Genomic DNA, 21,935 nt, shown 5'->3' on the forward strand with positions numbered 1-21,935 from the left:
CCTCAGCTTTCTGGTCTTGGCTGAGAGATGTGGAACCCGGCATGGTCTTCTGCACGTTGTCGCCCATCCTCCTTAAAGCCCATTCGTCTTTCTGTCAGCTCCAACCAGTGTTTTCTTTAGTACACCATTCTAGCAGCAGGGGGGCGCCATCTTCGTTCTCACACAGGGTCTCGTGGGAGACTGATTAGTGTGTCATGCTCTCAGTGTTGTTATATTTTACCATTCTGAGTAAATTCTAGACATTGTTGACTGATCCTAGTCTGGCACCAACAATCATGCCACGCTCAAAATCCCTGAGATCACCTTTTCTCCTCTTTCTGATGGTTGATGTGAACCTTCTTTGGAGGCGTCTCCTAGTGTTGGGAGTATTGCTAGTGCTAGGGGGAGCTACTGACAGGTGGGTTCATTGGCAGTACCAAATTGGGAGAAATAGGGGTACAACTCCACTTCAGAGGGAACTACCAGGATGACTGAAATGCACCTAAAACTCACTGAGATCACATGTTCCCCTCATTCTAATGGTTGATGTGAAAATGATCTGACCTTGCTGGCCTGTATCTGTGTTTTTCATGCATTACACCTTCTGCTACAGGACTGGTTGATTGGATAATTGCATTAATGAGTATATGCATTCCTAATAATATGCAAACGTCTGAGTACACCCTGGGGAGTTTGACATCAAAACTACTGTTGCTCCTGTGACCTCTACCCGCCACAGTATATGCTATCATTATGAGTCATATTAAAATCAATAAACAAGAAGGTGCCAGACAAAGGCAGATATGCCCAGGGGAGATATAACACAGATATGATTCATTATGATTAAAATCAGCTTTTAGACTGAGTGATGTATGCAGTGGCCTCACTCAAGTGTCGATGTTAAGTAACAGAAGTCTCATAAACCCCACGGCTGGTTCCAGAGGAAGACTGTCCAGTGACATACAGTGCTCAAAGGCAGAACTTCCGTTCATGCTCTAATTTCCAATTTGTTGAGAAGAAAAGACAACACTCTCGTTAATTTTAGAGGAACTAATTAATGATGTGATCTTTCAAATTTTTAGGGTCATTTCAAGCAATTATCCCTTCCACTAGACTTGTCATTTTCAGTGTGTCCGAGTGCCACTCCTGCTGCCAATTTAGACCTCTTTGACTGATCTGATGCCTACCGATGCATGGAAAAGTCAAACTCGTGTCCACATGGTGACGTTTGTCCAATATGAATTTAGTTATTTGGAGACCACCGCTGCCCTATTTAAGGCCCAAGAAAAAAGAGGTTGTTCTTATTGATTACTGATTAGCAACTAGTCTAAGGGTTGGCTAATTGGCAGTCCAAATTGGGGAAAAAATGGGTGAAAAATCAGATAAAACATTGTATTAAATTAAAGTGACAATTATGTAAATCATGAGTAAACTCAATCAATTTTATTAAATTGAATTTATTTTGTATTACACTTTTTACAACTGATGTTGGGGCCAAGCAGTAAGGTTGAGTGGTAGCCACTCTCTGAACTACCGACACAAGTCAATAAAATCTTGTAATAAAATAAAATTGGTTGTTGAAAAATAAAACGAGAGGCCGGTTCTGCTGTGTTTGGACTCGTTGCCGGCTATCAAGGCTTAGATAAGTTAACCACTCTGAGAGCACAGAGTCGAGGGAATGGCCTTTTTGGAGATGGAGTTTTCACATTTGTTTTCAAATGTAGTGTTTTATCACCATACTGTCAATATGGTCCATGGAGCAGCAAACCACAAGCATTTACAGTATATTTACAGTATATTTACAAAAGCAATTACATGCATCTGCCCATTCAGCCTACAGCAGTTTAGCTCCACCCATTCATAAAAATAATAATATTTTCTTGTTTAAAATCATGCCAATAACATCAGGACTGTATGGCATATTAATGTACTCAATCAATAATTCATTCAATAAATGATTGCATATATATCGCTGCTGTCCAATGAAAAGCATTGTTTGAACCCTGTAGCTGCTTCTGTACACTGTGTAAATAGTTCTGGATAAATGGACCAATAGAAATGCTCTAAATGACTTATTTTACACTGACTTCCATTCAAAGTTAAGAGCATTTCTACCTTCTCCTGTAAAGACACATGTTTTTCATTGGACAGCGATAATATAATATTTGATATTTTTTAGCACTATGTTTAAAATTTGATTTGTGGTTTCTAGTTCTTTCTATCTATTTATAATCACTCGGGCTTTTGAGGCACTTTACATATTAAAAGTGAGATAATGTACATATATCAGTCTTAAAGGCATAGTCACAAAAACTAAAACTAAAAAGATAAAGAGAGGTTGGAAAATGGGTGTGCTAATAAAAAAAACACAGAATTGTCATGAGCAGACCTGAATACGACCAAAATAAAGGATTTGAGCTTTTTGAATTAATAATTACTCAGTGCTTTCCTGAAAATAATAATAATAATAATAAAATGTATAATATTGGGGTATTTGTGGACTGCATGGACCCAGTAATAACATACTGCACGCTTTATGAGAGAAATGCCCCCCAAAAAAATCACTATTTATTATTTAAATTTAGCTTTATTATTAAAGATCCCTGTTACACTGAGGCCTACATACATGTGGTATGTTAGATCAAGGGAACTTTGTGCAGCAGATGGAAGGAGATGGTGCTGCGTGTGTGTAACTACTTCTAATAGAAGAGAGTAACTGTACAATTTGCTGATGTTAAGGGGTTTGTGCCACAGTGTAATGCAGTATGCTCTCTCCACAGTTTGCTGGAGTCTGACCAGATTTCCTATGGGGGGGGGGGGGGGTGGCCAGTAACACAACAACAACAACAACAACAACAAAAACACCACCAAGAACAGTTACCAATTACTCATACATCCATTTCACAACATGACACTGCCTTCAGTCCAAAAGGAAATGAAGCCTGTAGAAGCACTGAATGGTATGTTTGGTGAAATATGGCTGTTGATCTGGCTAAACCAGGGGCACGGCTGGTTCTCAGAAGCAATTAAGAGCCCCTGAAAAGAAAAGAATGAGGATGAGGCAACCTACTCTACAGTTAATAGTAAGGCCAATCGATAGCAGCACTGCTGTGAAGGTTTGGTGGGGTTCAGTGTGCTGTTTTATGAGCAGCTGGGCAGATCAGCTCGGCAGAAGCTGATTGGAGTGGGTCAGGTGTTGGTAGCATTCTTCTGGAAGAGCCATGGCCTCTCAGTAGCAGAGTGTTCATCAGAAACGAGGCTGTGCTTTCCTCCGCAGTGCCTTTTTTTCTCTCCTGCCAAGGTCGAGCAAATTAGGCCAGTCAGACACTCTGGCCCACATGTACTCTTTCTACCACTCTACATGGCTCTATAAGCGACACACACATACACACTCCTGTGCACACACAAACATACTTTTGTTACCCTTGCCAGCACCCAAAATAGCAGGCCTGGATGGTCTGGGGATAGGTAGGATGGTGGGAGACAGATTGGGCTGCATTACACCACTAGACCCCAAAACAGAGATGGAGCCTTTAGATTATCTAGATCTGGGTCAATTTGACTGAGTACCCCGGAAAATGCCTGACCCACAGAGAGAGGGAGAGAGAGAGAGAGGGAGAGAGAGAGAGGGAGAGAGAGAGAGAGACATTCTCATGACTAATTACCTGGTATTTCTGTCTTACTCTGTCAGCATTTCCTTTTCATATGTCAACACCCTGAGTAGGGGAAACCACCAGGCTTTAACAATGGCCTGAGCAATAATGCGTGTGTGAGCAGATGACGCAGGCAGATGTTGAGGTCCTGTGGAATGATTGTTTATCAGAAATTCTGCCAATAATACACTAACATTTAACAAATGAACACTTCTGTCTGATGTTCATTACAGTTTACTATATACCATACAGACAAAAGTATCGGGACACCTACAGGAGCTTTTATGGCCTCCCATTCTAAACCTATAGGTGTTAATATGGAGTCCCCCACCTCTGCTTTGCCACCTTCTGCACTCTGCTCTGAACTCTGCACTCGGCCCTGACGCCGCTCTGTAACTTTACATGGTCTGACACCTGGTGCCTGAGTTGCTGTGGTTCCTAATCGCTTCGACCATATTGTTATAGCTGATCGGCGTATAGTGGAAGCTTTTATTATACATCCATAATTGAAAACAGTAGCTGTGATATTGGACTTCACATCTTCATTTTCAAAAAAAATGAAAACATCATGTTCATTTTTAGTGATAACAGCAGTATGCCATTAAAGCAATAAGCCAGCAGAGGCCACTCGAAATCATGCTGTGTTTTCTCCTATGATAACATCGCAGTAAACCATGTCCGCAAATGGCGATCAAATACTCCATTCTGCTCAAAAATTAATATTAATAAATGTATTTATTTACCAAAAACATTTACAATGAACTGTTCTTCCCCCACACAGTATAGTCTGTTAACAGTGAGCACGGTGGCTAGGCCATACGAGGGTGAAGACTTAGCTGTAATAATGTAATGAAGCAAAATATGTTTGTGTGTTTTCAAGATTTTTTAGTTGAGCAGAAATGCGTAGATCTTCCCTCTTTCTGAAGGCACTCTTACTCTAAAGGAGAGGTCACAGGTCGCAGCTTTCAGCTCAAGAAGCTGACTGAGTAGCATTAGCTTAACTGAGCAATCTGTGGCCCTGTATTTCTCTCCCGATATCACGCTGTTCAGAGAAAATTTAATTAAATGGGAACAACAAATGGGAGGCCGTGGTATTCAACTAATAAATTACATATGTGATTAATGTTCCCAACAGACAAGACCACCACATTCACCATTAGTGTCGGACACAGATGGAATTCGGCCTTCGCCTTTAAATTATCCCTGCAGTGAACACACACACACACACACACGCGTGCCCAGCCATCACTGCAGCACCCAAGAAGCAGAGAGGGTGAAGGGCCTTGCTTAAAGCCCAACTGCCCACCCAACAGGGGCAGCTTGCTAAGCACTGGTATTGAACCCACAACCCTGTCATCAACAGCCTAGTGCGCTAACCACTGCCCAACCACTGCCCTAAACAATAACTGGTTCTCTACCAGCCAGTGTAAACTCTGGCAGCTAACGTTAAGCAGGCTAACAGAAAAGGCTAGACCCTATTTACCTAGTTTCCCATCGTAGAGCTAATATGCTACGGCTAACTGTAACACATTAATACGGAGCTCAGGTGTTGTGAGGTGGCCGCAGGAGTGCGTGGGTTCGAACGTGGTTCAGCCAGTCAGGACTACATTAACCTCATGAGAAACTCCAGTACTGGACTTAAGCAGACTAAAGCCTTGACTGATGGATTATATTTTGAGCTAAGTCAAAAAAAGTGCAAAAAATCTGGTGAAAATAGTTTTTTTTACCAAACATGCTTTGATAACTTTTTTATCTTTTCTTTTTGGAAAATCTATTAATTTAATAAGGGAAAACATAACAGTGATCTAGATCAGCAGACTGTAGGAGATGGACAAGGGAGTCCTCAGGGGAAAACACCTCTGTTCTCCTTTGATGACTGAATACCAGAAGGGGGCAGTAGGAGTGTATAACTGATCAGGCGGCATGTCACCAAATATGGACCACGGCAGCTGGTCTCTGAGCTTTATTGGCTGGTGGTTTGAGCTGGTAATTTGATCATGGTGGTAACACGCATCATCGATCACACGTTAATGAGTCTACAAAGGAGCAAACACTGAACGCCTGAATCAGAATGCAGAGCAGTGCTTCTCTGCAGAGGAATGGGGAATGGAGCACACACACACACACACACACACACACACACACTCCGCCTGGAAGCTTACACAGGGTACATATAGTACTCTATACATTATTCAGACAGACAGTGTAGTTAGTGCAGATATGCTCTGAATATACTGCAGATACATCACACATACATGTTGTGTTGGATGCCTGGTGTATCTTTCTCCAGATGTGCAATAATAGTACCTTAAAGGGTGAATATAGAACAGCAAACCTATATATCATATACAAATACAGCATATATATTAATAAATTCTGTTATATTATATTATATATCTTCTGAACTCAAGGGTATAAAAAAGAGTTTATCCTGATTTCAGATTTTGGAGCGTTGCTGTAAGGATTTCATTGCATTCATTGCACGTTTGTGAGGTGAGAATGATGGATGATCACCATCCCACCTTATCCCCAACTCCCAAACCCATCCCAGAAGTACTGGATAGAGCATCATCATTCCTGAGAACAAAGTTGCACTGCTCCACAGCCCAGTGTTGGGGGGCTTCATACCAGTAGGTTCATGTTTATGTGCTCCAGAGAGTCCTAATGTATTGGCAGTACTTCGCTACAGGGACTAGACAAGCTGTGTATGTGTGTGTGTGCATGCATTTGCACATCTGTGTCAGCAATGGGTGCAACCTAAAGTAGAAGTGGTGTTCACACACATGTATATGTACTGTATATACATATTACATATACACCTGGGTGACCATTTTTCTGTTTTAAAAAAAGAGGACACTGAGGACACACAGGTAGCTACTGTAGTTAGGGTGTCGTGGCTGGCTGAGGGGGGTTCAAGTAGACCTAAGTTATAGGACCGTGGCAGTGTGTGTATGTGTGAGGGTGAAAACTATGGTATGTTAATGTGCATTAATACATACACATTTACTCAGCAAAACCCATCAATAGCCTTAATGACCTGTATGACTAAATCACTTACCTGTGTGTCCCCAGTGTGTGTCCCCAGTGTGTGTCTACCTGTGTGTCCCCAGTGTCCTCTTTATAATGTTTTTTTTTTAAATAATGTTTTCAGATGATGATCTAGGTGTGTCAAAACCTTTGACTGATACTGTGTATGAGCTCCCTGGGAAAAAATTCTCTCCATAGGTATCCTTGAGCAGCGCCATCTGCAGAAGCCTAAAGTTACTACCACTTTAAACATGCCAGGGCACTAAATACTTGTCTGGGGACTATATATATATATATATATATATATATATATATATATATATATATATATATATATATATATAGTGATGAATATTGTTCTCTGTTTTTACAGTCAGAGGCCTTAAATGGGCACCGATATGTAAATACGTTTTAAATGACATAAATAATAAACCATGCCAGTGTATTTATGGATATGGCCTTCAATCCACAAAAAAACAATCATAAACATCATTATTGTTTAATAATTTATTGAGCCATGGTACGCAGCTATGAGAAGTGATTTCTATGATACATTATTTAGTGAAAGCCATGCTGGCTATGTCTGAGCTCTGCATTGACAACATCTCATCTGCTCAACCTAGATCTGTTTAACTGTATCTTACGTCTTCCTTACTACGAGCTTTCTTTTTTGTTTGCTCTGTCAGCCACAGGAGAGATGGGGCTAGACCGCCAATCATTCATTCCTCTTAACGTAAGCTACTTGTAAAACCTCATATTTACAGCGATGACTCTGTGAAAGTGTTTGTTTGCTTACTTTAATTGCATAAAAGTTGTTATCATTTCAAATCAAATTAAGTCTAAAAAAACTGTTTTATATATTTAGGAATTACAAGAAGAACAGCAATGTTACAGGATGTAGGTCTTGCAGCTTATTCCTCATGCACTTATGACTAGATTAAGACCAGACTGCATCTCTAAACCCATCATTTACACCACTCTGCAGAAAGGACTCATCCAGAGCTTATGATCAGACATGTTTTGGCTTTGATTCAGTCAGAATTGTTCGTAATCTGCAGCCACAGAAACAATTCGACATGTTAATGCTAGCTCGGGCCACGCCTTCAACATATGGTTGCAGTGGGAGAAGAGACTGTAGGAGGGGGAAACTTTGTTGCCTCGGTCGAGGCCGTCCTTACCAACCGTAGTTGTTTCAGACCAAAGCAGAGCCGGCAGCTTTGGAACAAGATAGCAGCAGTATAATGACATCCAGTACTGTGCAAAAATCATATGCTGTTGTAAAAATTAAGAATAAGACTGTTTATCTTGGTAATAAATAAAAGAAAGTAAATTTAAATAAAATAAAACAACATTAGAATAAATACCAATAAACATAGTCTGTGGTCAGTAGTCAGATATGTTGGTTAGAACATGGTTTGGCTATACCTGGCATGAAAGAGGGTCCCACTTGTTTTTGTAGCTATTTGAAGGTATGTGTGGTAATTCAGATTGTATCCAATTTATCTAATTACAGGTTTTACATTCCTACCAGCTCCATATCAGTATTATCAAATATAGATGTTGCTACATATCTAGATCCTACATGCACAGTAGTCAGACAGCAGGTATAAGTGAAATATAAGTGGTTAAATAAATGAATTGTGGTCCGCCCAAATGGAAATCTGATATATGGCCATAAGGATTGGGCATTTATTTTGTACATGTACACCAAACCAATCAGCCCTAACATTAATACCGCCGCCTAATACTGTGTAGTTTGCCGCCACAACAGCTCTGATCCAACCATTTCATAACCTCACGCATAATGATCTAAAATTATGCCATATATCAGATATAGGCATTAATGGTCATCTTGCTCAAAAAAGAAGCCACCAGAACTCCAGCCTAGTCAACAACATAGCACATATCAGCAGCTCCGCTCACTACGCTTCAGGGCTCCCTGCATTGATTACTCATCTATTGATCAGGCCCTGCCACAATGGCTGCAGTTTACTTTGGATTGGTTCAGGATTGGATGAGTTCAGGCTCTGCAGTGTCTGTTTCCTTTTCCTGCAGCTGATGCCTTCTCTTTAATCAGCATACACTCTCTTAGCATCAGTGTTTCTCTTTCAAGCTCTCTGTATCAAACACACACACACACACACACACACACACACACACACATTGCAGTGCTGTACTGTTCAAAACTGTTCATTTATCCTCACACTGAGACAGCTGCATCTGAGATTCTGCCGGTGCAGCATGCGCAGGTGTGAGTGTGTGTGTGTGTCTATGAGCCTCTCTTGGGGAACACACTGCACCAGTAGCCATGTGCGGTGTGACAGGCTGCCTGAGCCAGCCTGAGGCGCTGTGGGCCGCAGTCGTCCACTTCAGCCATTAGTTAACATTCATGCCTCATTTTGCCGTCCTAGTGCTTCACCTGTACATCCCGAGATAACATCCTTGCCAAATCATAACTCGTATACGACAAAACAATGTTAAAAATGATAAATTGCGTATATGAATGATATTGACATCCTCATTTTTCAATATCCTACACTAACAGTTACCGATTCCCACAAGTAATGGACACTGTATCGTCTTGGCTGAACAAATGGGGAAAAAAAAAAAGGGGGGGGGGGGCAGCTGATGCATTTTGTGACTCTCCATCCAAGGCCATGTTGTCTGTTTGCGGATGGAAGTCCGATCACCACAGAACAAATTCAAGTCTGTCTGACTGAAAGCCCACTAATTTAGCTAGGTTTAGACGATAATGACTTAGATTGACTGGCATGGAGCATTATCATGCTGAAGGTACCTGAAGGAAGACGGGTAAATTGTGGCCGTGAAGGGATTTGCATGGTCAGCAACACTCCCCAAACCGAGTGTGGTATTTAAGTGATGATTAATGGGTAATAATGGGCCAAAGTGCTCCAGGAAAGTGTTCCCCAAACCATTACACCACCGTCACTAGCCTGGTAATTTGACACTGTTGACGCAAGACAGGTTTCTTTCCATTTAAGGCCATGTTATCTGTTTGCTAATAGTGTAACTATCTGCAGCTTAGTTCCAATAACTGGATTGTCTAAAAAACATGAACATTAGTTCATCTACCTTCAATGCTTTAAAAATGCAACCGATGACTTTAACTGTGTAACTGGGTTAGGCCTCCCTTTGCTCTCAAAATCTCTCCAAAAATTCACCATGGCATGGATTACACAAGGGGCCCTATTTTAGCGATCTTAGGTGAGCCGCCAACCATGCAGCTTGATTTAGGGGCGTGTCAGTCTCTTTGCTATCATAGCGATGGGAAAGGTTCGCCTTGCGCGGCTCGAAACATTCAAAAGGCATGTACTAAGTCTCTTAATTAATCATGATCAAAAGCCGATCTGCACCAAGAGCACTTCGAGCTTCAAGTACGGCTCGGCTCGACCCGCCATCCCTCAAAATCCACGGAAGACAAGCGTCCAGGCTTTTCCTTGAGTAAATAGTAAAGCACTTTTTTAAGTCACTCTGGAGAAGAGCATCTGCCTTAAATGTAAATGTAATGTAAATATTTTGGGTGTAACGTGCAATAAACTAATCAGTGTGTCACTCACCATTCCCTGTAAGAGCCAGGTGTGTTCTGACTTTGGCCGGTTGCTATTTTAATGGCGGTGGAGCGCCTCGCCTCTAGATTAATGTTATTTTACTTTGTTTCTGTTTATTGTTGATCCATGTGTGTAAGTACGTGCGTTGGGCACGCAATTCACTGCCAAGATAGCAACGAACGTCTAACTGTTGATGTCTGTCTGACTAGGTTGTTTACAGTTAGTGGTGCACCTGTGTTTTCTGTTGCCAAGAGAGCAATACGCCAGGAATTTACCTCAACACACCTCATTTCAGACCACCACGCCCATCGGCGTAGATATATTCGCAGACACCTTGGCTATTTAAACGGTGCAGGTGGAAGGCGTGAAAATAGACTATTGGCGGGGTGTAAGATAGCAATGAGCATCTTCAACTATCCTCAAACAGGCCGTGGTGCTTAAGTGATGATTGATTGGTATTAATGACCCAAAGTGTGCCAAGAAAACATTACACACCATTACACGGCTACCTCCACCAGCCTGGACTGTTGACACCAAGCAGGTTGGGTCCATTAATTCAGGTCTTTGGCACCAAATTCCGCCCCTACCATCTGTAAGCCTCAGCAGAAATCGAGAATCATTAAACCAGGCTACACTGATTCACTCTTCAGCTGTCCAGTTTTGGTGAGCTTGTGCCTACTGCAGCTTCAGCTTTCTGTTCTTGGCTGACGTGGTCTTCTGCTGTTGTAGCCCGTCTGCTTCAGGGTTGGACGTGTTGTGAATTCTGAGAAGCTGTTCTGCTCACCACAGTTGTACAGAGTGGTTTTCTGACTTCTGAGTAGCCTTTCTGTCAGCCTGGCCATTCTCCATTGATTTCTCTCATCAACGAGATGTTTCCATCTGCAAAATTGCCGCTTACTGGATGCTGTTTGTTTATTCCACCATTCTGAGTAACTCTAGTGACGGTTGTGCTGAAAATCCCAGTAGACCAGCAGTTCTAGAAATACTACAATCAGCTCATCTGGTACCAACAATCATGCCACGCTCAAAATCACTGGGGTCACATTTTTTTCCCATTTGGATGGTTGATGTGAACATTACCTGAAGCTGCTGGCCTGCATCTGCCTGATGTTCTGCATTGCACCGCTCCCACATGATTGGCTGATTAGATCATTGCATATATAACCACAGTGTTAGTGTTCCTAATAAAGTGTTTGGTGAGTGTATACGTGTTGTCTGCACCTTTAAGATCTGGAGATATATAAATAAGCACATTATGTATGAGGCACCACTTCACAGAAAGAGAACAGCCACTCATGCATGCACACACTTGCACACACACACACACACACTCTCACACACACGCACACTTCTACCTCATTTGACTTGGTCAGCAGAAAAATCCATGTTGCCTGCAGGCACTGAAGCTGTCCACCCGGTCCTTCTGCTGCCCTCGCTACAGATGCAGGCTTTAGTGCTGGTTTTAATCAATGCCTCGAGAGCCTCAGACCTGCCTTTCTATCGCCCTTCGTGTGCCCGGCATCAACCAAACAGGGACCGTCAAAGTAATCATGACTGAAGGAGTGTGGGCAGCCTTCAGCTACTGCAGTAACAGATCACATGAGTTCTGTGGGATTTAGAGCCAGCGCTGTTTGAGTGCAGCTATCAGTGAAATGGAGACCCTGGCAGGGCCCTTGAGTCGGGGTGGAGAGGCATTGGAGAAAATGATGTTTTCGGCGGTGCGCCTGCCGAGCTCTTTGAGTTTATGAGGATGCAACGAGAGGGACTGACTGATGAGACAGCAGACAGAGAAAAATCAAAGTCAGAGGCAATACGACTTTAACGTCCTTCACAAAACAGGACAGCCTTCAGAGACAAACACAGCTGAACCAATGCCAGGAGGAAGGGGGAAAAAAGGCAAAACTCAGCTGATGCATTTTGTGACTCCCCGTCCAAGGCCACGTCGGCTATTTGCTGATAGTGTAACAGTCTGCAACAACAGCAGTCTCGCTCCAATAACCAGGCAACCTTCAGCATAATTCACAATTCATCTTTCACTCTTAGGATGGTAGTATTCATATGCATTTCATCAATGTAATGTGCTACATGGGTTATCATTATTCATTAAATCTTAGTCATGAAAAAAAACAGTGGAATTAAGATTGGTAACTCGCAGTATTAAAATCATATAAGCTTCATAACTAGGACTGACACTGTCGATTATGTTAGTGTTGGAGAATTTAGACAATTAATTGAGTCGTTTGAGAGATTCAGTAATACCATAAACACACACTGAACACTAAACACTCCAAGAATGTAATTATGAATATTAAAATGTATAAACACCATATATGTATATATGTATAAAGAGAAAGAGAGAGAGAGAGAACGTATATATATTAGGGGTGTACAGAAATACTGATATATCGAAACAGTGGGGGCAGACAGTGGTTCATTTTGTGTTGTGTTTAGACTCTGGCCACTAGTTGGCAGTGTTGTGCCCTGTCTTCATATCCCACTGTTCTAACTGCAGAAAAAGTTATTTTACACAGTTTATACATATGATAGTCTTTGATTTAAAAAATCACGCTATATGGCAATTATGGTTGCAGTGGTGTACTGGTTTTAGGTATACCATGGTATGAAAATGTATGGTTATCATACTGTGTACATTTGTTTTTTATCGGGTTTTGAAAAAAAGCAACCGGTTTTCATTATGCAAAAAAATCCCACAAATTTCTTACTATTTTTAAAAAACAATTAATCAATTAATGGAGAAAACAATCAGATTAGCTGAAAAAAATTATCACTAGCTGGAAATAAAATAGTTCACTTCATGTGTAGCTTTTTTGAAAAAGTATTTGTTTTTGTTTTTTTCTTTTACTGTACTTACATTAAGAAATTGTTTTAAATATTGTAAATATTTTGTTCAATCAGAGTTTTAGTGTGACCAAGATGGGATATGAGGCTCTGTTAACTATAAAAGAAAGCAAAAATTGGGGAAATATAATTATGCACAATTAGTATAATTTTCATTATGCAAACAATAAACCAATCGATGCCCATATTTCAAGAAGGTCAATTTTAATCAATTCTAAAATCCTTAAAACAATAACCAATGATTAAATGAAATTGATTGATCGTGACAGTCCTGCAGCACACGGCATCCAATGCAGAGCACTCACTGTTCACTGCGTATGTTGTTCATCACTCTACATCTGAATACTGATGTCCCCTCAAACCTCTACTAAAGTCAGCTGTCCTGTGGTGCAATCTGGGAACGTCCTATGCTGAATTGCACAAGGGTGGCTGTCCCACGAGGAGGAAAAAAAGCAGCAACCCCACCACCACCCAAAAACACACGCAAACATCCACCCTTTTATTATGTTTCACTCCTTTCTGTGGTAATTCAAGAAGATGCACAAGAATGACCCTGATAGTCGGTGTAAAAACCTCATCCCAATTTCCCCAACAGGGAAACACGATTCGAACAGGAAAACACAATTCAATTTCATGAGCCATCAACTACGTAGATATCCACTGAAGACATACTGCACTCCAGAGACGAGGGGCGGAGGCACTTTGAAATGGGGGTGGGTTGGATAGAAGGGGGGTAGATTAAATGTTTGTTAGCTAAAGAGAAAAGAGTAGGCCTTCTTTTTGCAGAGGACTTGATAGTATAGTGCAGATTGAAGTCTGGCTCTACAGTACAGGTCCCATGGGGTGAACGCTGCTCCGTGCAATAACGTTACAATGGGGCTGAATTACGATTCCTAATACTGCGTCATGACTTCAGAAAGCTCGTCCATTATTGCAGGGCATAAAAGGTGACACGTCTGGTCTCCAAGCATTAGCAGACTCCCATTACGGCAGTAATGTAGCGCCAGTATTTACTGGGGGGTGGGGAGTTTCAGTGACTTCAGTGGATTAGCAGTGCACAATTATATACACACTCACCCACATGCATGTATCTATCTATCTATCTATCTAACTATCTATATATATATATATATATATATATATATATATATATATATATATATATATGTACATATACATGCATGTGGGTGAGTGTGTAGGATATATACAGTCACACACACATGTATATACAGGATAAATATGCATGACTTGGAGCCCACATAAGCACAGCAGTCCAAGCCAAACCTTACCTTGCATCCCACCAGCACTCCCCCCCACCCCCCCACCCCAGTGTAAAAAAAAGAACTGCACAAGCTATTCACTCTGGTCTACATAGCAATCAATGACATTACCCCTAAACTGCTTCCCTCCTCACTTGCACCACTGCAGATGCTCCAAGGGAGTTCCTCTAGGGCAGAATCGGCAGATTTACTCAATGCTGAACATTGTGTTTATCCCTGACCTCAGGACAGTCTATTATACACGGTCAACCAAACGCCCTTCGCCAATGAGCAATGCTCCAACCCCCCCATCTAATTAAAACAAACAAAAGGGAAAAAGGAAGGCAAAATGTGTTCATCCTTCTGCGCCAGTTTCTTTTCTGTTCAGTGGGGAGGGAGATGCAAATAATCGCACGGACAAAGTTTGCGGAATTGGAAAGGAAGAAAATAGAGGATAATGCAATAGTGTAAGCTCATCTATGTGAGTGCTGTTCAGACAGAACAGCTTGTTCAGCAGAAAGAGGCTCGTCTGCAATTAGCAGCAGTAACGGCCGGAGCCCACTGTGGGACATCAAACTGAAAGCAGCGCTGAAGCACTCCGTCAGCCCTCTCACGCTGCACCATACGGAAGGGAACTCACCCACCATCATCCACAAGCTGTCACAGTCATACAGTCCTCAGAGAACATAGATGCAGGTTTTTCTACGGTAATATCTGTCTACATCTGCATACTGGTGGGTCACTCAGTCAGCACAGACAATAATAACTGCTGTAAGACAAAAATACATATTTGCATCATTTTTCACTTTTTTATATAATTTGATGTTGAATGGCCCAATAGAAATGATCCCAAGACCTTGCAATAGCAAATTTTACACTGATGTCTATTAAAAGCTAATAAGATTTTTCCCTGTTCCTGGAAAGCTGTAATTCTGAAGATTGTATGATGATTTTTTGAGATTTCCTACAGGATCAATAAAATAATTCTCCTCTATTCCATTCTATTCTATTCTAATACAAGGTTCCCGCATCTGCCCATTTAGTCCTATTACATGTCAGCTTGAGTAACCAACTTTTCTCCTCTTTTACTGAGCACCCGAAAAACCCATGAAGTGGTAATCGACCGCATCCCACAGCCGCATGAAACGAGGGTCAGATAGAAGGATGCTGAAATGTTCCTTTAAATCTGGTCTAAAGTTCAATAGGCAACTTCAGAGCAGCTCTCTGCTGCATCAGCAGCATCGCCGAGGACTTCTCTGAGGATCTACACATGTCCAAACTCTCAGGTTGCATTCTACGCACATCTCTATTATGTAATCAGACACTGCAGCACGGGATACTCCGCACAGACCTGCTTACAGGCGAGGAGAAAGTTACACTCAAGCAAACCAAACCCCCCCACCCCAACACCCACCCACCCTGTCCTCTCCCTTCCCTTTCCCCTCCCCACCTCCTCCTTATGCAGTACTTCTGTATACTGCATGTGCGGTTGGTTACCTTGCAAAAGTTAACAAAACCTCCTCCTACAGATGTTTCATGTTCCAGATGTGGCTTTAAAGCTGGGCAGCATTCGGCATCACCTGAAAACCACTGTAAACAACAAACCACTACAGCTGAAATGGGCTTACCTTGGGCCGAGGATGTACTGCACCAAGATTAGAGAGAGGAAGAGGAGGGGAGAGGGATGAAGGTGGGTGGTGGTGGTGGTGGGGGGGTTGGAAAAACTTCACCAGATGCCGCAGGACACTTTCAGAGGCGCAAAGAAAAAGACAAAAACAGAAGAACAGGAAGACTGAAAAAACGCACAGTACTTTAGTTTATACTCCTCTTCCCCTTCTTTAGCTCTTCTTCCTATTTTGCTGTTGCTATAACGTTGTTATAACGTCCCCTTCCCGGCTCTCACACACCACACGCTCTCACACACACCCACTCTCACGCACACATACACACACTCCCTCCGGAGAGATGCGGTCTGTCAGCGTGCGGGCTCGGGACCGGCGCAGAGGCACACTCACACATTTTCACTCCTGCGCTGCAATCGGTTCTCAGCATCACAGCCTCTGGCGTTGCTCTGCTGTGCCGAGCGGCGGCGCGTTCTGATTGGTCGCTGGGCGAGTCAACCAACGCTGTGCTTCTCGATGATTGGCTCTGGGCTCGGGAAAGGTCCCGCCTTCTCCACAGGACGCTACACTACAGATTTTTACTCGAACTGTTCCGTTCCACCTTAAATGGTGCTGCAGTTCCATTCGGGCGCCCCTTGGGCTGTAACTACTGCACTATTTAAGGTGGAACGGAACTATAACGCCCCAATATACCGGCTACATTATTTAAGGTGGAACGTGAACTATAACGCCCCAATATACCGGCTACATTATTTAAGGTGGAACGGAACTATAATGCCCCAATATACCGGCTACATTATTTAAGGTGGAACGTGAACTATAACGCCTCAATATACCGGCTACATTATTTAAGGTGGAACGGAACTATAACGCCCCAATATACCTGCTACATTATTTAAGGTGGAACGGAACTATAACGCCCCAATATAGCAGCTACATTATTTAAGGTGGAACGGAACTATAACGCCCCAATATACCGGCTACATTATTTAAGGTGGAACGGAACTATAACGCCCCAATATACCGGCTACATTATTTAAGGTGGAACGGAACTATAACGCCCCAATATACCGGCTACATTATTTAAGGTGGAACGTGAACTATAACGCCCCAATATACCGGCTACATTATTTAAGGTGGAACGGAACTATAATGCCCCAATATACCTGCTACATTATTTAAGGTGGAACGGAACTATAATGCCCCAATATACCTGCTGCCCCATTTAAGGTGGAAAGGGAATAAAAAAAGAGTCCAGGGTAAGCCAATTTCAGCCTCGGGCGTCAGAAAGTACTGCTGTCCCATTTAAGGTGGAACGGAACAAATTTAACGAGAAGCCAACTTCAACTTAATGGTTAAAACGGGGCAATGGAGAAGGGAGATGCTTGGAGAGGTACACACACACACACACAGAAGGGCACCTGAATGTATCTCATGCACCATTTAAGGTGGAACGGAATAATCCAAATGACTTCATGTTTAAGGAGGAGCAAAGGAGGGCTGGGATGTTTGGAGAGGCACATGCTGAGGCACATTGCTGAGGAGTGGATATTGCACAGGAGACTGGCCACAGATTCCCCTGCTCAGCATCCCACTGGGTGTGTGTGTGTGTGTGTGTGTGCATGCGTAAATGTATCTTATGGGGACCTGGGCGTCCGAAAATTGGCAAGAATACAAGGACGTTTAGAGTTATGGGGTCATCAGGCTGGTCCCCAGATAGAAAAGTCCCTGACAGATTGGCAATTGAGGTCAAGATTAGGGTTGCACTGGATAGTCACAGTAACACAGAAGTCAGTGAACCCCACAAAGATAGGAATACAAACTAGTGAGTGTGTGAGTGAGAGTGAGAGAGAGAAGAGAGAGAGAGAGAGAGAGAGAGAGAGAGAGAGAGAGAGTGAGGGAGAGTAAGAGCCTTTGCTGTATTCCTAAGTGCTAGTGCCTCATACCATCTAAGGCTGATGATTTTTACACTGAAGGGCTATTAGCACATAGCTAATGTGCTCTCAGTAAATGATTTGTAAAAAAAGACTTGTAGGAGACACGGCATCTCGGGATGTGAGAAAGGTGCTTATTCAATTATTATATAAACACCAATCAGCCATAGCTTTACAACCACCTCATTGTTTCTACACTAATTGTCTATTATATCAGCCCCACTTCCCATATAGGAGATGTCCCCATTCTGCAATGCTAAGGACCCCAAGGGTCAGGTGCATGGGTCATTCTCAGACACAGCAGTGCTGCTGGAGTGTTTAAACAGTGTGTCCACTCACTGCCCACTCTATTAGACACCCCTACCTAGTTGGTCCTACTTGTAGATAAAGTAAATCATCAGTTGCTGCACAGTTTGTGTTGGTCATCCTCTCGTCCTTTAACCAGGCTCACAGGACGCTGCCCACAGGAGGCTGGATATGTCTGGTTGGTGGACTGTTCTCATCTGCAATAGCAGCAATAAAATATAACAGCACTAAACCAGTTTTCCCAATATGATGATTATTACACTAAAGGGCTATTAGCACATAGCTAATGTGCTCTCATTAAAGGATTAAGACTTGTAGGAGACACAGCATCTTGGGATGTGAGAAAGATGCATATTAAAGTATTATATAAACACCATTCAGCCATAACATTAACAGCACCTCCTTGTTTCTGTGTTTCTACATTCATTGTCTATCAGCGCCACTTCCCATATAGCAGATTTCCCTGTTTTAACAGCACTATACCAGTTGTCCCCATATTTTTTGTATACTTTTTTGTATTAGCAACAAAAGTAAAACAAAATGTGTGAGTATTTTTAGATTTCAGCTTATTTGTGTTACTGCTACATTTGTATTACCGACTTGTATTTGACAATGTCTGGCCTGGGCTACACTAACGTTGAATCTCCTCTGCTTGCAGCATAACCAGCAAGCTGAGTGGATCTTTTTTTCTGAAGGGTGGGACTTTATCCATAAACAGACACCATGTTGAGTGTTACGAGATCTCTTATTCATATTTCAACCAGTGAGTGGTCTCCTCATTTATGCACTCTTGTTCCTGTAACAGACAGCTGCTGAGTTGTTTCCTCTGTAGATCTATGTTCATTTTTTAAGGAATTATTACTGTAGAAAATAACAGCAGCAGTAAAACTGTAGTCCTGTTATGGTTAAACTTTGGCTTCTAATCCCTGGTTTACATGCGCCTTGAACTGTTTAACATTGTTACTGCCAAATCAATTAGTTAATGCAGTCTGTAATCATAGAACTTCAGAGTGCTTCTATATGGTAAAGTAAATATAAACATATATATTTGTATATATATACAATACATTAAGCACCTTTCTATAATTTTATTTATATATTATATAAATATATTATATAGTGTTATATTGTAATAAATATTAATATACTGTTCATATACATATATACACACACACACACTGTAATACTGAGGAATGTTCACCGTACGTTTTTTACTGACTCACTTATTGCGGTCAGACAAAAACATCCAGTGAATGCTTTCGGCCCCCGTCCAGTTTCTCTCAGTTTGCTGTATGGAGCCTCAGTACTAATTAAATGGACTTGATGGAGCCCACGCCAGCATCTGAAATCAATGAAATAAATTTTGGCCTTTTTCCCGGACAGCTAGGTGCAGCTGTAAAATGTGTTTATGTTTTTATGGCGTGGGCCCCCACAGACACAATAAACATACACATGACTGATATGAATTCTGAGTGTTAGGGACTGTGATTTTATTTGTACAGTATGCAACAGGATCAGCAGTTAATTCAGATTTTTTTATTTATCAGTTTTGAGAACATGCCAGTGTTTCTTCATTGGTTATTCCAGCATTCATGCTTTAAAATAGTATGACTCTTATTGAAAAATCAGTGCTTTAATAATAGCCAGTGCATGTTTGACGTTTCACAATGTCAAATGGGCACAGGAACCCAAAGTGCTGAGCCCTTGATTAGATTTATTGTATACTGAAGCAGCAACAAAGTCTTTCGGAGCATGGCAGAGTTCCAAATCGTGCTGTTGCACTGCCTTCGGAAATATCTCGGCAGGCCCAGCACATTACTATTCAATGGGAAAGGATTAATGGACTCATGCATAATGACTTGTGGTTCCATTTACCTTTTATTCAAGTAATTATACTATTGCCTTCCTCCACACAAATGTTCCTGTAGAAATACAGATACCTGAACCAAATTGGCAAACCAGGTTTTTTTATGGATACAGAAAGGGCCAGCATCCAAGACCCACATTAATCGAAGCACAGACTAAAAATAATTCCCAGTGATGATTCATCACTGAAATTTAATTTAAGACTAGGCTTAATCTACGCCCAGGAAAAGAGCCATAAAAGTATCATCTAATTGTCAGACTCATCCATTAAGTGGGCTGTCATTGGCCTGCGTTTGCTCTCAGATAGACGGAGCACTGAGCATCATTTGTTTGCTCAGCTGGCCTGACACAGTACCGTTGAAGGACAAGTAGCGTAAACCCGATCGGATGTTTCATCATTCGACAATGTCCTAATTGCTTCAAATTACAAAAGACTAAATAACGTGTAAATAGCAATGCCTGTGGGACTGGTATGAGTATTTGCCGTACATTGTCCACTTTGAAAACCAGGTCAGACAAACTTACCTCATATGCAGGCCTTCCCAACCCGGATCCTGGAGTTCCCCTGTTTGCATAGTGTTAATGCATTGCCTGCTCTAATAAACCTGAACCAACTAATTAGATAATTAACAATCCCTTGATTAGAGCAGCAATTATGGAGAACAGTGGTACTTCCAGAACTAGAAGTGGAAAGCTCTTTGTTTTACTGGGAGTGTTTATGTCATGGATAATAATGACGTTTAGAAGATTAGTGTCACAAAACTGTACATCTACCTCATTCAGCCTGAATCTCAACCCAATCAAGATCCATCCTCTATCGGGTCCTTTTACTCATTATCTCTGATATTAGTGTCCTGATTTGATTTTTCATCTTATTTCAATTTGATTAAATGGAACTTTGTAGAAATATGTATGTATAGGTATATAGCTGTAGTCCTTGTGGTGGTTGTTTCCTAGGCAAAGCCTTGTGTCGGGTTTATGCTGTGTTCAACCTTCAGGTCTCAGTTTTCTTGTTTGTTCTACTTCTTTACTTGTGTAATATTTGTCTTCCTGATTTTTGACCCCTTCTGAGGATTTGCCCATATTTGCTGAGAACGACTGTATGAGTCTGGAAAAGCTCTGTCATAAATTCAACAACAATTTTCTCTTAAGCTGAAATTTCCATTTCTTTTTATTTTCTCTTTTCTGTACCAAACAGTTTCAATCTCAAGCTCATGCATTTGGTGCCACTGTCTAAGAAATGTTGTGAAATCACCACAATGTTTACCATGGGTTAATTAAATGAAAGAAGAAGCACATTTTAATAAATCACTGATTAAATTCTGCCCTGTTGTGAACTGTCCCAATCTCCATCCAAGAGATGCATTTCTTAATTACTTGGTATTCCAGTTGCAGGCAGCAGGGGGTGCTGCAGTTTCAGTTAGTGTGTAGGGTATTTAGTGCCCCAGGGTAGATCTAGGGCTAGTTCTGTAGTTCAGCTTAGATGTGGTCTAGAAAAAAGAATGTGCCATGGGGGGCTGACTTCAGATCAGGTGGTCTAGTGTAAAGAACTATGATGTTCTACTAGTGCCACCTACTGCTGCAGAATAAAAGGGAGTGTGCAGCAGCAGCTGCAGCAGCAGGCCAAGCATTTTCTGGTTGCATGAACAACAACAAAAAAGAAAACTCAATAATAAATGCAGTGGTTTGTGTGAAAGTACTCGTTAGCACATGTTAATGTGTGAACAGTGTAATGAGATGCTGCTAAACAGAGGTGGAGGAACAATGAGTGCCACACAGGACTTCAGGGCATCTAGTATTAGAAAAGCACGTATCACTATGCCAGGCTCTCTAGGAAGTCACGCATAGTACCCTGTCGAAG

At 41.8% G+C, this 21,935-nt stretch overlaps 2 protein-coding genes across 3 annotated transcripts in view; both read right to left on the reverse strand.

Moving 5' to 3' along the window:
* Window positions 1-16,385, reverse strand: part of syt2b (synaptotagmin IIb) — a 75,613-nt gene extending 59,228 nt beyond the window's left edge. For both annotated transcript variants that reach the window (XM_072684828.1, XM_072684826.1), the window contains exon 1: window positions 15,975-16,385. The gene's annotated coding sequence lies outside the window, so the exon portion shown is untranslated. The remainder of the gene's footprint in view (window positions 1-15,974) is intronic.
* pltp (phospholipid transfer protein) overlaps window positions 1-21,935 on the reverse strand; it is a 255,466-nt gene that overhangs the window by 191,720 nt on the left and 41,811 nt on the right. The gene's annotated exons all lie outside the window — the stretch shown is intronic.

This window comes from Salminus brasiliensis, chromosome 7, assembly GCF_030463535.1.
Source record: "Salminus brasiliensis chromosome 7, fSalBra1.hap2, whole genome shotgun sequence".
Taxonomy (NCBI): Eukaryota; Metazoa; Chordata; class Actinopteri; order Characiformes; family Bryconidae; genus Salminus; species Salminus brasiliensis.